The following is a 15,925-nucleotide window of genomic DNA, read 5'->3' as shown; positions in this document are numbered from 1 at the left end:
TCTAGTTTACCTAGTGCAGGAGCAAAGTGTAAATGTGTTCGACCACGATACATCCCAAAGTTAGCCTTGAAGTCGACGTTTGCTCCCTTTTCTAAAAGATAATTAGCAACAGATATTCGCCCTTCTTTTACGGCCCAATATAAAGAAGTGTAACTATTATTGTCTATGGTGTCTATACGTGCACCTCTGAAACAAGTAACGGATAAATATATAGTTTGTTCAGTTTGGCTGCATAATTTAACGGTGTAAACCAATGCTCATCCAAAGTATTTAAAATATATTTGTTGAAAAAAGTAATTTGATAATTTCTAGTTTATCTACAGTGTTTATTGAGACAGTATTGAAAAACTAAATGGTAGTTGCAAAACCTTTTGGTGCTTTCACGGCCCAATGTAAAGGAGTAAGCCTTTTATTACCTAAAGCGTCAATATATGCAGCCATTGAAACAAGTAACTGACACATATCTAATTTGCTCAATTGGACAGCATAATGCAATGGTGTAAAGCCATCTTCATCGCAAGCATCTATAGATGCACCCTTTGAAACAAGTAACTGACGTGTCTAGTTTACCTTGTGCATAAAAAAAGTGTAAATGTGTTCAGCCACAATCCATCCCAAAGTTAGTTTTGAAGTCAACGTTTGCTCCCTTTTCTAAAATATAATTAGCTACAGATATTCACCCTTCTTTTACAGCACAGTATAAAGGAGTGTAGCTATTATTGTCTATGGTGTCTATATGTGCACCATCTGAAACAAGTAACTTACAAATGTCTAGTTTGTTCAGTTTGGCAGCGAAATGTATTGGTATAAACCCATTCTCATGCCAAGTATTTATAGATGCACCTACTGAAAAGAATAATTTGACGTCTGTTTATCCACCCTTTGAAACAAGTAAATTACACATGCTGAAATCCCCTCGGGCAGCAGAAAACTATAAAGGTGCGTAAGGAGGCCTTAGTTTTGAGCAATTTCATAACTCAATTTCAGTAAAGCTTGGAATTCCCTTTCGCTTCAATAGACCAGAAATTTTGCGACAATTTCAATTTAGCTTGAATTTGAAAATAACTTCACTTTGCGTAACTAGTCATAAACTTTGTAGTGACACTTCTTTGTCCAAAAATCGAATGACTTTTGAACCCGTGATAAATATTTGAAGACCTAATTTAGATTTGTTTTGGGTCTAAAACAAAAAGGAATGCAAGGCCTTGAAATACTGAAAAAAACTAGTTTTTGACAAAAAGTTGTTGATTGGCTAAGAGAGCAGGGGAGGTTGATAAACGGATCAAGTAGCAAAATGAATATAACTTAAGGATGAGAGACAACTTGAGGAAGTTTTGCCTCGGAACCAAGGAATATAAGTAAGTGTTTTCTTTGTAAATTAAAATAAAAAGCTACAACTGTCTGTCCAAATTCCCCTTTGAGAAAAAAATTGAGATGAAAAGTAAATTTCTGAAGGATTTCTGTCACCTGGATAGACCAGGTTAAGTAATAGATTTAATACTTATATAGGAGACATAAACTAGTGCTGAAGTCAGAGCACGACATTTTATTATAAGAGATAAGAAATAAACTTCTGAAAGATTTCTTTCACCTGAATAGACCAGGCTAAGCAATAACGTTATTACGTATATTGGAGACATGAACTAGTGCTGAAGTCAAAGCACGATATTTTATTATAATTTGGTGATTTGGGGTATATTTGGTTAGAAAGACTTGGGGACCCTAGATGAAATACAACCTTTTCTAAGGATTGAAATACAAATCAAATTAGTTTCGTCTTAGAAACTGGAACCTGCGAATAACCTAAGGTTTAGATACAAGATAAACCCATTAACCTTAAAGAATAAGTTAAAGACATTTTGCCTCCTTCTTCCAGCTTAGTAATCTACGGAATTTACCCAGGGTTTATTAAGATTTTGTATATAAGGAGATTGGAACTAGAGAACAATACAATACTCCTCCTCTAGCGAATTCTCTGATGTTATTTGAAAGAGGGACGCTGTCTCCTCTTTTAGCCACTTTTGCATTTCAACCGTGTTAATCAAACAGTTCGTGGTAACGAACTGTAAGTAAGGAGCGACCACGCTCATTGGTAACCGAAACTCTAGAAAATGGGTTTTTGATACCAATAGATGCATCAAAAGAATCAGATTTCAATGCTGATTTCAAATATATAACTTTAATCAAATTTAGTGCTATCCATCGAAAGTTACACGCCTGAGAAAATTTGGCTGATTTTCAAAAATAGGGGGAAAGACCCCCTAAAAATTATAGAACCTTAATGAAAATTGCACCATCATATTCAGCGTATCAGAGAACCCTACTATAGATGTTTCAAGCTCCTATCTACAAAAATGTGGAATTTTGTATTTTTTGCCAGAAGAAAGATCATGGATCCGTGTTTATTTGTTTGTTTTTTTTTTGTTTGTTTTTTGTTTTTTCCCCACGGGTGATCGTATCGACCCAGGGGTCCTAAAATATCGTGGGAGGGCTCATTGGAACGGAAATTAAAAGTTCTAGTGCCCTTTTTAAGTGACCAAAAAATAGAGGGCAACTAAGCCCCCTCCCACGCTCATTTTTTCCCAAAGTCACCCGATCAAAATTTTGAGATAGCCATTTTGTTCAGCATGGTCGAAAATATGATAAATATGTCTTTTAGGATGACTTAGTCCCCCGAAGTCCTCGGGGGGAGGGCTAAAAGTTATGAACTTTACCCAATATTAACATACGTTTTTTAAACTGAAAGTAAGGAGTGACATTAAAACTTAAACCGAACAGAAATTATTCCGTATATGAAAGGGGCTGTCCCTTCCTCAACGCCTCGTTATTTATGCTAGAGTTTTTTATTGTTTAAAAAAATAAAGTTGTGAGACAGAGTCTAACTTTAGCGTAAAGAGCGAGGCGTTGAGGAAGGGAGAGCCCCTTTCATATACGGAATAATTTCTGTTTGTTTTAAGCTTTAATGTCGCTCCTTACTTTCAGTTTAAAAAACTTGTTTTTTTATTTAATTTCTGATCGTTTTTTAGTTAATGCAGCTTTTATTTTGGCTCACCGTCATAGAATAAGTAAACAAAATTAGCATAAAAATTTTACTTTTATTTTGCTAAATGGATGTCTCTAAATTTAGTTATGACGTAATTTACAAATTAACTTACGTAACTAACTTTTATATTCGTATATTTTTCTTCTAGCAAAAAATACAAAGTTGCAGATTTTTGCAGATATGAGCTTGAAACCTATGTAATAGGGTTTTCTGATACGCTGTATCTGACGGTGTGATTTACATTAAAATTCTTTCACTTGTAGGGGATGTTTCCCCCCTCTTTAAAAAATTGGTTAAATTTTCTCAGGCTCGTAGCCTTTGATGAGTAATACTAAACTTAATAAAATTTATATATTTAGAATCAGCATTTTAAACCCATTTTTTTGATACATTTATTGACATCAAAATTCCGTTTTTAAAAGTTTCGATCACTATTGAGCCGTATCGCTTGTTTTTTTATTGTTTTTTTTTAATACGTATATGTTATTACGTATATGAGGGTGTTCTCCCCTTAGTCAATACCTCGCTCTTTACGTTAAAAGTTAAAAACAAATTTAATTCACAAACCCCTGAATCACAAAGGCCGTTTAGTTAGAATAGATAGCTCTTTTGAAAGCACTAAAAAACTGCAGCGTAAAGAGAGAGGTATTGACTTGGGGGAGAACCCCCTCATATACGTTATAATTTCTGTTCGTCTTAAGTTCTAATGTTACTTCTTATTTTCAGTTGAAAAAAACTTGTTTTTTTTTAAATTTAATTTCTGATCTTTTTTAAATAATGCTTGGAAATCCGGTGCCCCTTCATAGAAATGTCCCCTACGACAAGGAAACCAACTCCACGGAAAGATTCTCCCGAGTAACCCCCTCCTCCAGCCTCATACTCCAGAAAAAAAAATCCTTCCTGAAAATGTCTGTATACTTCCCAATAACCAATAAATAATGCTGGCAAGTCCGGCGCCCCCTTCATGGCAATCTCCCTTCCCCCATGAAAACTTCCTCCATTGACAGATCCTCCAACATAACCGCCAACCCATCCCCCCCTTCACTACCAGAAAAAAACCCTCCTGAAAACGTCTGTATACTTCCCAATAACCAATACTATATGTTAACATTGGGTAAAGTTCATAACTTTTAGTCCTCCCCCCGGGGACTTCGGGGGATTAAGTCATCCTAAAAGACATATTTATCATATTTTCGACCATGCTGAACAAAATGGCTATCTCAAAATTTTGATCGGATGACTTTGGGAAAAAAATTAAAGTGGGAGGGGGCCTAGTTGCCCTCCATTTTTTTTGTCACTTAAAAAGAGCACTAGAACTTTTAATTTCCGTTCCAATGAGCCCTCCCACGATATTCTAGGACCATTGGGTCGATACGATCACCCGTGGAAAAAAAACAACCAAATAAACACGCATCCGTGATCTTTCTTCTGGCAAAAAATGCAAAATTCCACATTTTTGTAGATATGAGCTTGAAACCTCTATAGTAGGGTTCTCTGATACGCTGAATCTGATGGTGCGATTTTCATTAAGGTTCTATAACTTTTAGGGGGTCTTTTCTCCTATTTTTAAAAATCAGCGAAATTTTCTCAGGCGCGTAACTTTTGATGGGTAGCACTAAACTTGAAGAAAATTATATATATGAAATCAGCATTAAAATCTGATTCTTTTGATGTATCTATTGGTATCAAAAACCCGTTTTTTAGAGTTTCGGTTACCATTGAGCCGGGTCGCTCCTTACTTACAGTTCGTTACCACGAACTGTTTGATTTACACGGGTTGAAATGCAAAGGTGGCTATAAGAGGAAACAAAGTCTCTTTTTCATGTAATATCAGAGAATTCCCTAGGGGGGGAATATGGCATTATTCTCTGGTTCCAATCTTATTATATACAAAATTTTAATAAACAATTAGTAAATTCCAAAGATCACTAAGCTGGAAGAAGGAGACAAAATGTCTTTAACTTATTCTTTAAGGTTAAGAGGTTTATCTTGTACCTAAACCTTAGGTTATTTCCAAGTTCCAGTTTCTAAGACGCAATTAATTTTATTTGTATTACAATCCTTAGAAAATGTTGTATTTCATATAGGGTCCCCAAGTGTTTCTAACCAAATATACCCCAAATCACCAAATTATAATAAAATGTCGTGCTTTGAATTCAACACTTATTTATGTCTCCTATATACGTAATAAAGTTATTACTTAACCTGGTCTATTCAGGTGAAAGAAATGTTTCAGAAGTTTATTTCTTATCTATTATAATAAAATGTCGTGCTCTGACTTCAGCATTAGTTTATGTCTCCTATATATGTATTAAACCTATTACATAAACTGGTCTATCCAGGTGACAGAAATCTTTCAGAAGTTTACTTCTTATCTCAATTTTATCCTCAAAGGGGTATCTAGACAGACAGTGGTAGCTTTTATCCTAATTTATAAAGAAAACCCTTTCTCATATTCCTTGGTTCCAAGGCAAAACTACCCCGATTTTTCTCTCATCCTTGAGTTATATTCATTTTGATACTTGATCCGCTTAGCAACCTCCCCTGCTCTCTTAGCCAATCAACAAATTTTTGTTAAAAAGTAATATTTTTTCAGTATTTCAAGGCCTTGCATTCCTTTTTGTTTTATACCCAGAACTGGTCTTAATTAGGTCTTCAAATATTTATCACGGGTTCAAAAGTCATTCGATTTTTGGATAAAGAAGTGTCACTACAAAATTTATGACTAGTTACGCAAAGTGAAGTTATTTTCAAATTCAAGCTAATTTGAAATTGTCGCAAAATTTCTGGTCTATTGAAGCGAAAGGGAATTCCAAGCTTTACTGAAATTGAGTTATGAAATTGCACAAAATTAAGGCCTCCTTACGCACCTTTACACTTTTCTGCTGCCCGAGGGGATTTCAGCATGTGTAAGTTACTTGTTTCAAAGGGTGGATAAACAGACGTCAAATTATTCTTTTCAGTAGGTGCATCTATAAATACTTGGCATGAGAATGGGTTTATACCGATACATTTCGCTGCCAAACTGAACAAACTAGACATTTGTAAGTTACTTGTTTCAGATGGTGCACTTATAGACACCATAGACAATAATAGCTACGCTCCTTTATACTGTGCTGTAAAAGAAGGGTGAATATCTGTAGCTAATTATATTTTAGAAAAGGGAGCAAACGTTGACTTCAAAACTAACTTTGGGATGGATTGTGGCTGAACACATTTACACTTTTTTTATGCAAAAGGTAAGCTAGACACGTCAGTTACTTGTTTCAAAGGATGCATCTATAGATGCTTGTGATGAAGATGGATTTACACCATTGCATTATGCTGTCCAACTCAGCAAATTAGATATTTGTCAGTTACTTGTTTTAATGGCTGCATATATTGACGCTTTAGGTAATAAAAGGCTTACTCCTTTACATTGGGCCATGAAAGCACCGAAAGGTTTTGCAACTACCATTTGGTTTTTCAATACTGTCTCAATAAACACTGGAGATAAACTAGAGATTGTCAAATTACTTTTTCAACAGATGCATTTATAAATACTTTTGATGAGCATTGGTTTACACCGTTAAATTATACAGCCAAACTGAACAAACTATATATTTGTCCGTTACTTGTTTCAGAGGTGCACGTATAGACACCATAGACAATAATAGTTACACTTCTTTATATTGGGCCGTAAAAGAAGGGCGAATATCTGTTGCTAATTATCTTTTAGAAAAGGGAGCAAACGTCGACTTCAAGGCTAACTTTGGGATGTATCGTGGTCGAACACATTTACACTTTGCTCCTGCACTAGGTAAACTAGACATGTGTCCGTTACTTGTTTCAAAGGATGCATCAACAGATTCTTGCGATGACAATGACTTTACACCGTTGCATTATGCTGTCCAACTGGAAAAAATAGATATTTATCAGTTACTTGTTTCAGAAGGTGCACATATAGACACCTTAGACAACATTAGTCACACTCCTTTACATTGGGTTATCATCCTAAAAGACCTAATTTCCCGAACTTTCAACTCAGTTGAACAAAATGGATATCTCAAAATTTTGATTGGATGCGTTTGGGATAATAGTTGGCATGAGAGGGATGTTAGTAACTCTCCAATTACTTTCAACTATTAAAAAAAGTACTAGTCCCATTTCAATTACCAATTGAATGAGCCCTGTTGAAGTTTCTACGAAAACGCTTTCAATAAAAACCTTATTTGCTCCCAGGGCATAACTTTCAACTCTTGTCCTGAGGGCTCTGAGGGGGAGGGGCTTTATCCTTAAAGACCTAATTTCCAAGTTTTTCAACTACGTTGAATAAAATGGCTATCTAAATATTTTGATTGGATGTGGTTTGGGAAAAGGTGGGCGTGAGAGGAGGGTTGGTTGCCCTCAAATTACTTTCAACTATTATAAAGGGCATTAGCTCTATGAATTTCCAATTCAATGAGCTCTTTTTCAAGTTTCTACGACAAATCTTTCAATACAAACCTTATCCGCTTCCAGGGTATAACTGATACCCCTTGCCCTGAAGACTGTGGGGTGGGGGGTCCTGCTCAAAGATATGATTTCCTGAGCTTTAAACTGCGTAGAACAAAAAGGCTGTCTCAAAATTTTGATTTGATGTGTTTGGAGAAATGGTGGGCGTGGAAGGGGTGTTAGCTGCCTTCCAATCACTGTCGAGTATTAAAAAAGGAACTAGCGATTATAATGTCCAATCGAATGAGCCCTTTTTGAAGTTTCTATGACAACGCGCTCTATGGAAACCTTATATGCCCTCAGGGCATAAATTGCAACCATTTCCCTGGGTGCTATGGGGGAGTTTCTTCCTTCCTCAAAACATAATTTCTATCTGGAAATCAACTAAGCTGAACAAAATGGCTATCTCAAAATTTTGATTGGATGTGTTTCGGGAAATGGTGGGCGTGGATGGGGTGTTAGTTGTCTTCCAATCCATTTCGACTATTAAAATTGGACAAACCATTCTAATTTCCAATTGAATTAGCCCTTTTTGAAGTTTCTACGACAACTTCTTCGCTACGTTGGGGGGGGGGGTAGTTGCCCTCCAATCCCTTTTGACCATTAAAACGGACACTAGCAACTCCAATTTCCGATCGAATGAGCCCTTCTTGAAGTTTCTACGATACGAAATGCCCTGGTATGAAAAAAAAACCAAAAAAATATATAATACATTGTGCCAACATCGTTCTTTACTTAGGCAGTGCTACTGCGCTGCCTATGATTCATTACTAAATCCCTAACATGACTTAAAAATCAGTTCATCGCTCTGCTGTGCATTCTTAATTAATAGTAATATTTTTTTTATACACACATTGTCAATTTTATAATAGAAATTCATATGGTAGATACTGAAGCTTTTTCTCGTGGCTAAAGTCTAGGTTTTTGAATGGTGACTCATTTTTTTTTATCATCCCTTCATAACTATCCATCTCCTTTTTTTATCATTCATTTTATTAGAAATTGTACCGTTAGGATAACGCAATGTATTTAAAATACCAAAATAAAGTTCCTTGTTTCTAAAGATAATTCCGACTCCCTATAATTAAGTTAAACCTAGTTTCAAAAATGAAAAGTCCTTAATCAGCAAAGAAAAAAAAACTGCAGTTAGCCTCAGAAAAAGAACGGTGCTATCCAAGCTTTGGATTTCGCTAAGACAGTGAGCAATAAAAAAGGTGCTACGCACAATATTTCTAAGGAAGTTTAAATGATAAGAACCGTGTGAACGTTTGAATCATCAGAAATATTTAAAACAATTTATTGAAGGAAGGGTTCGCATCCTTGGGCCACTTGAGCCAATTTTGAGCCAGTTCTCACAGCGTAGGACAAAAAAACTGCGTTTGATAGTGGGGTAAAAGTGCTTTTTGAAAGGATTCGTAAACCAGAATCAGGACCATTCAGATAGAATTATTTCGCCATTCAAGCTTGGCGATTCTTTCATTGTTGTATCTCAGTCACCGTTATTTTCATTTGAAGTGACCCATTGCTGTTCACCCAAATATGTAAGTTTCAATAAATCTATTGCTTTTTACCTGTGTTTGTTTCATTTTATGTGTCTGCATCTAGCCTAATAACAGGTAATTAGTTCGCATATCTCCAAGGTAACATTCCCAGGGAATCTGATCTCCAGACAGCTCAAGGACAGAGATCATATTTATATTTCTACACATTTTTATTTTCTCTCAATAATTGAGGGTGGCGCGGTTATAAATTTACTTCACTCCCCATTGCTGTGGCGCAGGGCTTGTTGGCACAATCTTTAGCGCTATGAACGGCGCTATCGGAGAAGTTATAAGGTGTAAGTTCCCTGTTTTAAAGTACGATATTACATTGAACGCGGTCAATATTTATGACCACAGTTAAGCCCAGTCCCTTTCTTTTATAGCCACACTTCCTTCACAGGCCCATTAAAACTTACATCACTACAAATGGCGCGGTCGGAAATTGGAGGAAAACTTGCGAACTAATTAGGTTATAAGACTCTGTAATTTAAATTTAATTATTTGAGAGATACAGACATATAAGTAAAGTGATTAAGCCTATAACCGCTAAACTACGACAGGAAACCCTTTAAAATATCTCATAGGAGATAATAGCCTCCCCCAAAAATAGGCAAAGTGAAAAAATAAATTTATTTCGAATTATTCAAAAGCAAAAAAATGCAAGAGGATTTAGAAGAAAAATTAATGGCGCAGAAGTTGGTCGCTAAAAATAGAGAAATAGAGAAGTCTATCCCGGAGTACAATGGTCAATCAGATATTGACGAATTCAATATCCAATTGGCCCAGTTTGTACAACTAAAAAAAAACAGAGCTAGAAGCGTTAGACATGCGGCTACTACGATTAAAAGGCCAGGTCTTAACCTTTCTAAAACAGATTGAACATACCATGGGCAATAACGCCAACCTGCCAATAAAAACGGTTGATAAATTGTTAAAAGCATTTAAAGATAGATTTGTCGAAACCAGTTCCATAAATAAATTAAAACACGGAACGGTAAGCTTTGACTGTTCACAAAATATAAGAGAATATCTTGATAATATACGCATTTCGGTAGAGGCAAAATACGGAAGTGGTTCTGGGCAACTGTATGAAAAAGTCATACTAAATACCTTTTTGCAAGAGCTACCCCCAAAACTATATAGAGTGGTAATATCCAAAAATATTCAGACGTTGGATCTCGCAGTTCAGGAGGTAGAGCGATTGATCGAAGTCGACACGATGGTCGCAAATCACAGTAAAGCAAAAATAAATAGCTTAGGCGATTCAAATGCGAACATAAACTTCAAGAACGATCAGGCGTCCCCCAATTTCTTTTCACGGGATAACTCCCCAGTGCCACAAAGAAATAAAACGCAAGAACCCGCTAGGCAGAAAAAAATACGTTTTCAGCCTGTCAAACAATTTAATTATGAAAATAACCATACAATAATAAGATGCTATAATTGCAATTGACCTGTTCACAGCGCAAGAGAGTGCCATTATGTCCCAAACCACATACCAAGAATTGCTGTCGGCAGTAGGCAAAATTATGGCAACTATTTGTTCAAAAGAACAAATTTTAGCGCCGGTGGTGCACTAGGCTATAACCAGGGAAGATTGCGCCAAGCAGTACCCTAAAACACGTACCAACCAAATTTGTATAACCCTCCCTACAACAGACAAATTAATTACCGATTTGAAAACCCAAATACTCGCCAAAGCCAATATAATGCAAGAATGCAATATAGAAATCACGAAAATTTGCCGATGGGAAATGAAAATTTTGCAAGCCGACGGCATTGGCAGTCAGCGCCAGCAAGCGGCACTGACAGAGGACATCCACGTGACCATAATAATACATGGCTAAGTCAGACAGACGTAAATCAATTAGATATGCCTACGGAAACTCATACGTCTGAATATCTATTACAGGCACCGACACATGAAATAAATCCTCAGGGAAACGTTTCAGGGCCCTCAAAAATATAAATTGGACCGAGAGGGTGCCATGAATATTTAATAGGTCCTAAACAATGGTAGTGCCGTCTTGTAGTGATAATAATAACAAGTTACCTGTATTTAATGATTTTTGTGTAGAAAACGTTTACTTTAAATCTTTGATTGACTCTGGTGCAACGATTAATATCATAAACTCCTGCGTATTTAATATGTTGCCTCTGCATATTAGGCTACAGAGGAACCCTAATAATCGCAATTTAACTAGCGTGACAGGGCATAAATTGGATGCAAGAGGTTCAATTTGCCTAAACGTAAAAAGGGACAATAGGATCTTTTTGACAAATTTTATAATATGCGATAACTTTCCGTATGAAGCAATTATAGGCACAAATTTTTTAAGGTCCAATAGAGTACTATTAGACGTAGCAAACGAGAGGCTTGTCTACCCGGCTAAGGTAGGGGAAGAAATTTCTACCTTAAGAAATCGTAACAGAGGATAGGAAGACAACGTAACAGTAAATAAAATTTCTGACGGTATAATGTCGCAATCTTTTGAACCTCATGTTTCGCAAGGAGGAAGAGGAATAATCAGAAACTTGTCCAATTATTCTGAAAGACATTGCAGAGATGAAGTAAATTTAAAAGATAAGGATATTGAATCTGCGAAAATAAAAACAGGAGATATGTGACAGTACAGGTCAAACGAAATTAAGAAAATAGTGGAATTATGGAAAAACATAGTAAAACCCAACGTGACGCCGCAAGATGCCGCAATGGCGCAGCAGAGCACCAGTATGAATCTAATAAATAATGAAAATAAAGAGAAATATTACGGATTCGTGATAAGGAAAACAAAAGTCCCTCCCAAAACGATGCAAAAAATTCTAATATCACAGATGATAGAGCCAGTGGTTAGCAAATCCGAAATATGGTTTGCGACCCCATCTGAAATTCCAAAAATCTGCTATGTGAAGAACAGATCATATCTTATGACAAAGGTAGAAGGTTTTATTTGGGTAACTAATAACCACGAAAATGATACAATTACAATAAAAAAGGGGACGTGTTTAGTTCAAATCCAGGTTTTATCAGAGAATAATTTAAATACATGGGAAAATTCTAAAAGAAACCTAGTTAACAGCATTAAAACCTCAAATAACAGGTACCCTCTAACTAAATCACAATTCTTAAACAAATTTAATATGAATCATATTACGGACATGGAACTTAAGAACAAATTATGCGAATTATTATGTATTTTTAAAGATGTTTTTTCCGCATCTGATGATGATATCGGACTGATACCTTTTTATGAACATTCAATTTTAACGACTGGTAATCCTGTAGCGAAACAGCCATATCGTGTGCCGTATAAGCACAAAGAATGGTTAAAAAATAAAATCCATGAATTAGAAAAAAATGAAATTATACGCCCCAGTATAAGTCCGTATAGTGCACCGGTGATCTTAGTACCAAAAAAGAATGGTGATCTTAGACTTGTAGTAGATTATAGAGCCCTCAACAAACAAGTAGTTACTGACACATTTACTTTACCTAGAATAGATGAAAATTTTGACTCTATATCCAGGAAAAACAATATTTTTACTTATTTGGACCTTGCCCAAGGCTACCACAAAGTGAAAATAGCCAAGAAAGATTTCCATAAAACGACATTTTCAATACCTGAATGTTGTTCTTGTGAATACTTAAGGGTACCTTTTGGGCTTAAAACAAGTTCAAGTGCGCTATGTAGACCCCTATTACACCTGTTAAGATGATTACCGAACATAATTCATTTTGTTGATGGTGTCGTATGCAGGAGGGAAAAAACTGGACATAGCTTAGCGAAATTAGCTAAGGTTTCCAGAAATTCAGAAAAGTCAATTTAAAATGCAGGTTTGAGAAAGTAAATTAATTTCAACCTAAAATTAAATTTTTAGGGGTAGTAGTAACACAAGTAGAGATATCCCCAGACCCTGATAAAATAAAATGGGCTGAAAACCTCAAACCCCCCAGAACTATGAAAGAATTAAGGGGCATTTTAGACCTAACTGGCTACTTTAGAAAATTCGTGCACAATTACGCCCAAATTGCAAAACCCCTCACGGAATTAACTAAAGGGAACTCCCATAATGTTACCTGGTCCCAGGAAGCTCAAACTTCCCTAGACCGTCTCAAAAAGACACTCACTTCTGAACCAATATTATTACTCCCTGATTTCGAATACGGACAATTTGTGGTCACAACGGATGCTAGTTCAAAGGGCATTGGCGCTATTCTTTCACAAATAATCCCAGTAGAAAACCGTAATCCTCTAGAGGGAACGCCTAAACAAAAACAAATAGAAAAAGTTCTATGCTATTCGAGTAGAACTTTATCAAAAGGCGAAAGTAGTTATTCCGCCAAAAACTTAGAATTATTGTCTATAATCCACCATTTGGATAAATTTAGACATTATTTAATTGGTAGAAAATTTATACTACGATCAGACCATAAAAGCTTGCAGTACCTGCGCACATTTAAAAACCCCACGGGCATTCTAGCTAGATGGATTATGAAAATCCAAGACCTAGATTACGAATTCTAACATTTAAAAGGTAAACAAAATGCAGCTTGTGACCTCTTGAGAAGATACCCAGAAAATATTCCGTCGGAAGCTGAAGAAAATGAAGTTAACGCTATAAATGCTAAGAGCAAACATGGATGTAAGAAAAACAAAGTCAAACACACGGTAAAAGAAAATAAGATTAACTATCGTCCCTTGTCTTTGGAAAATATAAAAAGAAAGCAAAAAAGGACGAAATGTGTTTAGCACTTATTGATTACTTTGTGAATGATGATGCGTTACCGGATAAATTCAAAACTCTTAGAAAAGAGATAGATAATTTTTACTATGATTTTGACGAACAAATACTGTGTAGAATCGTGACTGCTGAGACAAATAGAAACCAAACCTCAATAATACCTGTATTACCACAAAACTTAATAGTGACCTGCATTTGAATATTTTCATTCCGATATAGGTGGACATTTAGGAGTAATGAAAACTTTCCATAAATTAAAACAATATTTTTACGTGCCGTCGGCAACAACAAAACTTAAAGAATTTGTAAGTACATGCGAAGCGTGTAACTTAAGAAAAATCCCCCAGCTTATCCTAATCCTCCAAAGGGAAGGGTCCCGGTAGCAAAGTACCCCTTAGATATTATCTCATTTGACTTATACGGAAAGGGTGGAACCTTGCCTGTTTCCAACAGAGGCCATACTTGTATTTTTTCAGTTATAGACCATTTTTTTGGATTTACTTTTGCAAAAGCATAAAAAGATCAAAGCGCTTACGCCACCAGTAAGGCGTTAGCGAAATTATTTTTACAATTTGGCGTTCCATATAAAGTTTTGAGCGACAACGGAAGCAATTTTGTTTCAAAAGTAACAAAAGATTTAATGAGTTTTCTTAATATAGAGAAAATGGTGACAGCTCCGTACCACCCACATGGTATGTTTTAAATATAAAACAGGAATAAAATTTTTTCTAGCGTTTTAATTTTTTAACCGTACGGAATTAGGCGTGACTAGGTAAAGTTGTTATCTTATCTAACTAACATAATAAATACTGCTTATCCAGAAACAACAAAAGATAAACCATTTTATATAACCTTCGGTCTTTATTTCCAACCTCTATATGAAGAGAAAATTTAATCTCAGCAAAATCATAACAATTCAGGAGGTCACAAACAAGAATTCACAAATAGGATGAGGAAAACTTATAAAATAGTTAGACAAGAGTTGGAAAATGTAAAATAAACCAAGAGATAAGAAACCAACCCAAAGCCAAGGGGAGTATAAATTTCAAAGTAGGAGACTGCGTCTACCTAAGGAACGAGGCAAAAATGGAAGGAAAAAAACTTTCCAACAAATATTCTGGACCGTACAGAATAGTCAAAAAGTACGATAACGACTATCCTTATAAAATGGAGAAACCCGATAGCAGAAGAACTTACATGGCACATGTTACAGGAATAAAAAGAGCCAAATTTCCGGAAAGATGGGTATTACATCCCTCCTCTACTGATTCTTCAGATTCGGAAAATGAGCCACCTAAATCAAGATTGGCAGAGCTAAAACCTTTGAATTTTAAACAAGATTATTTTGAAGATGAGAGCGATGAGAAAAACTTTGAACAATTTTTAGCAATGAAGAATCTAGTTATTCCTAAGAAAAAATCCCTAATACCAGGATTTTTTCCTGAAATAAAAACACCAAAAGATCCAAAAAGTGATTCATCGGCGAGCGAAGGAGATTTAGATTATACAATATCTCCAAAAACCCAATTTTTCCCCAATAGAATTTCGACCCCTTGTCCGCCCAAAAGATTTCCAGACGATATGGTTTCCCCTGCAACACCAATAGAAAGGCCCCTGTCTTTACAGGATGGATTAAACAGAGCTGTAGAAACCCCCGGTATTACTGTAAAGAAAACTCCTCCCAAAGATTTAACTAAAACAAACCTGCGAGAAGTTATGGATTTAATAAATTTCCCCATAAAAACGAGTCAAAGTACATTGCCCGAGAATAAAACTCCCAAGGATGACCAGCAAGGACAATATCATGATATAACTGTGTCCAAGGTCAAGCTTAAACAGTGGATTTCAAGGAGGGAAACCCTAGTGCAAAAAATACCCCATCTCCCTGAGGATATGGCATTCAAACAGTGGAGGAACCCCGCGAAAACTCTTGATTCCTCCCAAAGCTCTCAAGAATCTTTCAAATCCCCCGAGTTGAAAACTCAAGGCGAGGACTTAGAGAATAAACCTTCTACTTCCAGAGGAGTAGAAATTTACGAAGGAAGAGCAGGTGGTACCTTAAAAAGTGCCACCTCTAAAAGTTCTAATCCGGATTCGTCGGAAACTAGTTCCGAAGAGTTTGACG

General features: G+C 35.9%; 1 long non-coding RNA gene across 1 annotated transcript in view; it reads right to left on the bottom strand.

The window, feature by feature from the left end:
- The window catches only part of LOC148955468 (uncharacterized), a 257,094-nt gene that overhangs the window by 44,119 nt on the left and 197,050 nt on the right, over positions 1 to 15,925 (bottom strand). The gene's annotated exons all lie outside the window — the stretch shown is intronic.

This window comes from Artemia sp. Qi Xiang Cuo, chromosome 2 (genome assembly GCF_049724085.1).
Source record: "Artemia sp. Qi Xiang Cuo chromosome 2, ASM4972408v1, whole genome shotgun sequence".
In the NCBI taxonomy this organism is placed as follows: Eukaryota; Metazoa; Arthropoda; class Branchiopoda; order Anostraca; family Artemiidae; genus Artemia; species Artemia sp. Qi Xiang Cuo.
This window is presented reverse-complemented; position numbering and strand designations above follow the sequence as displayed.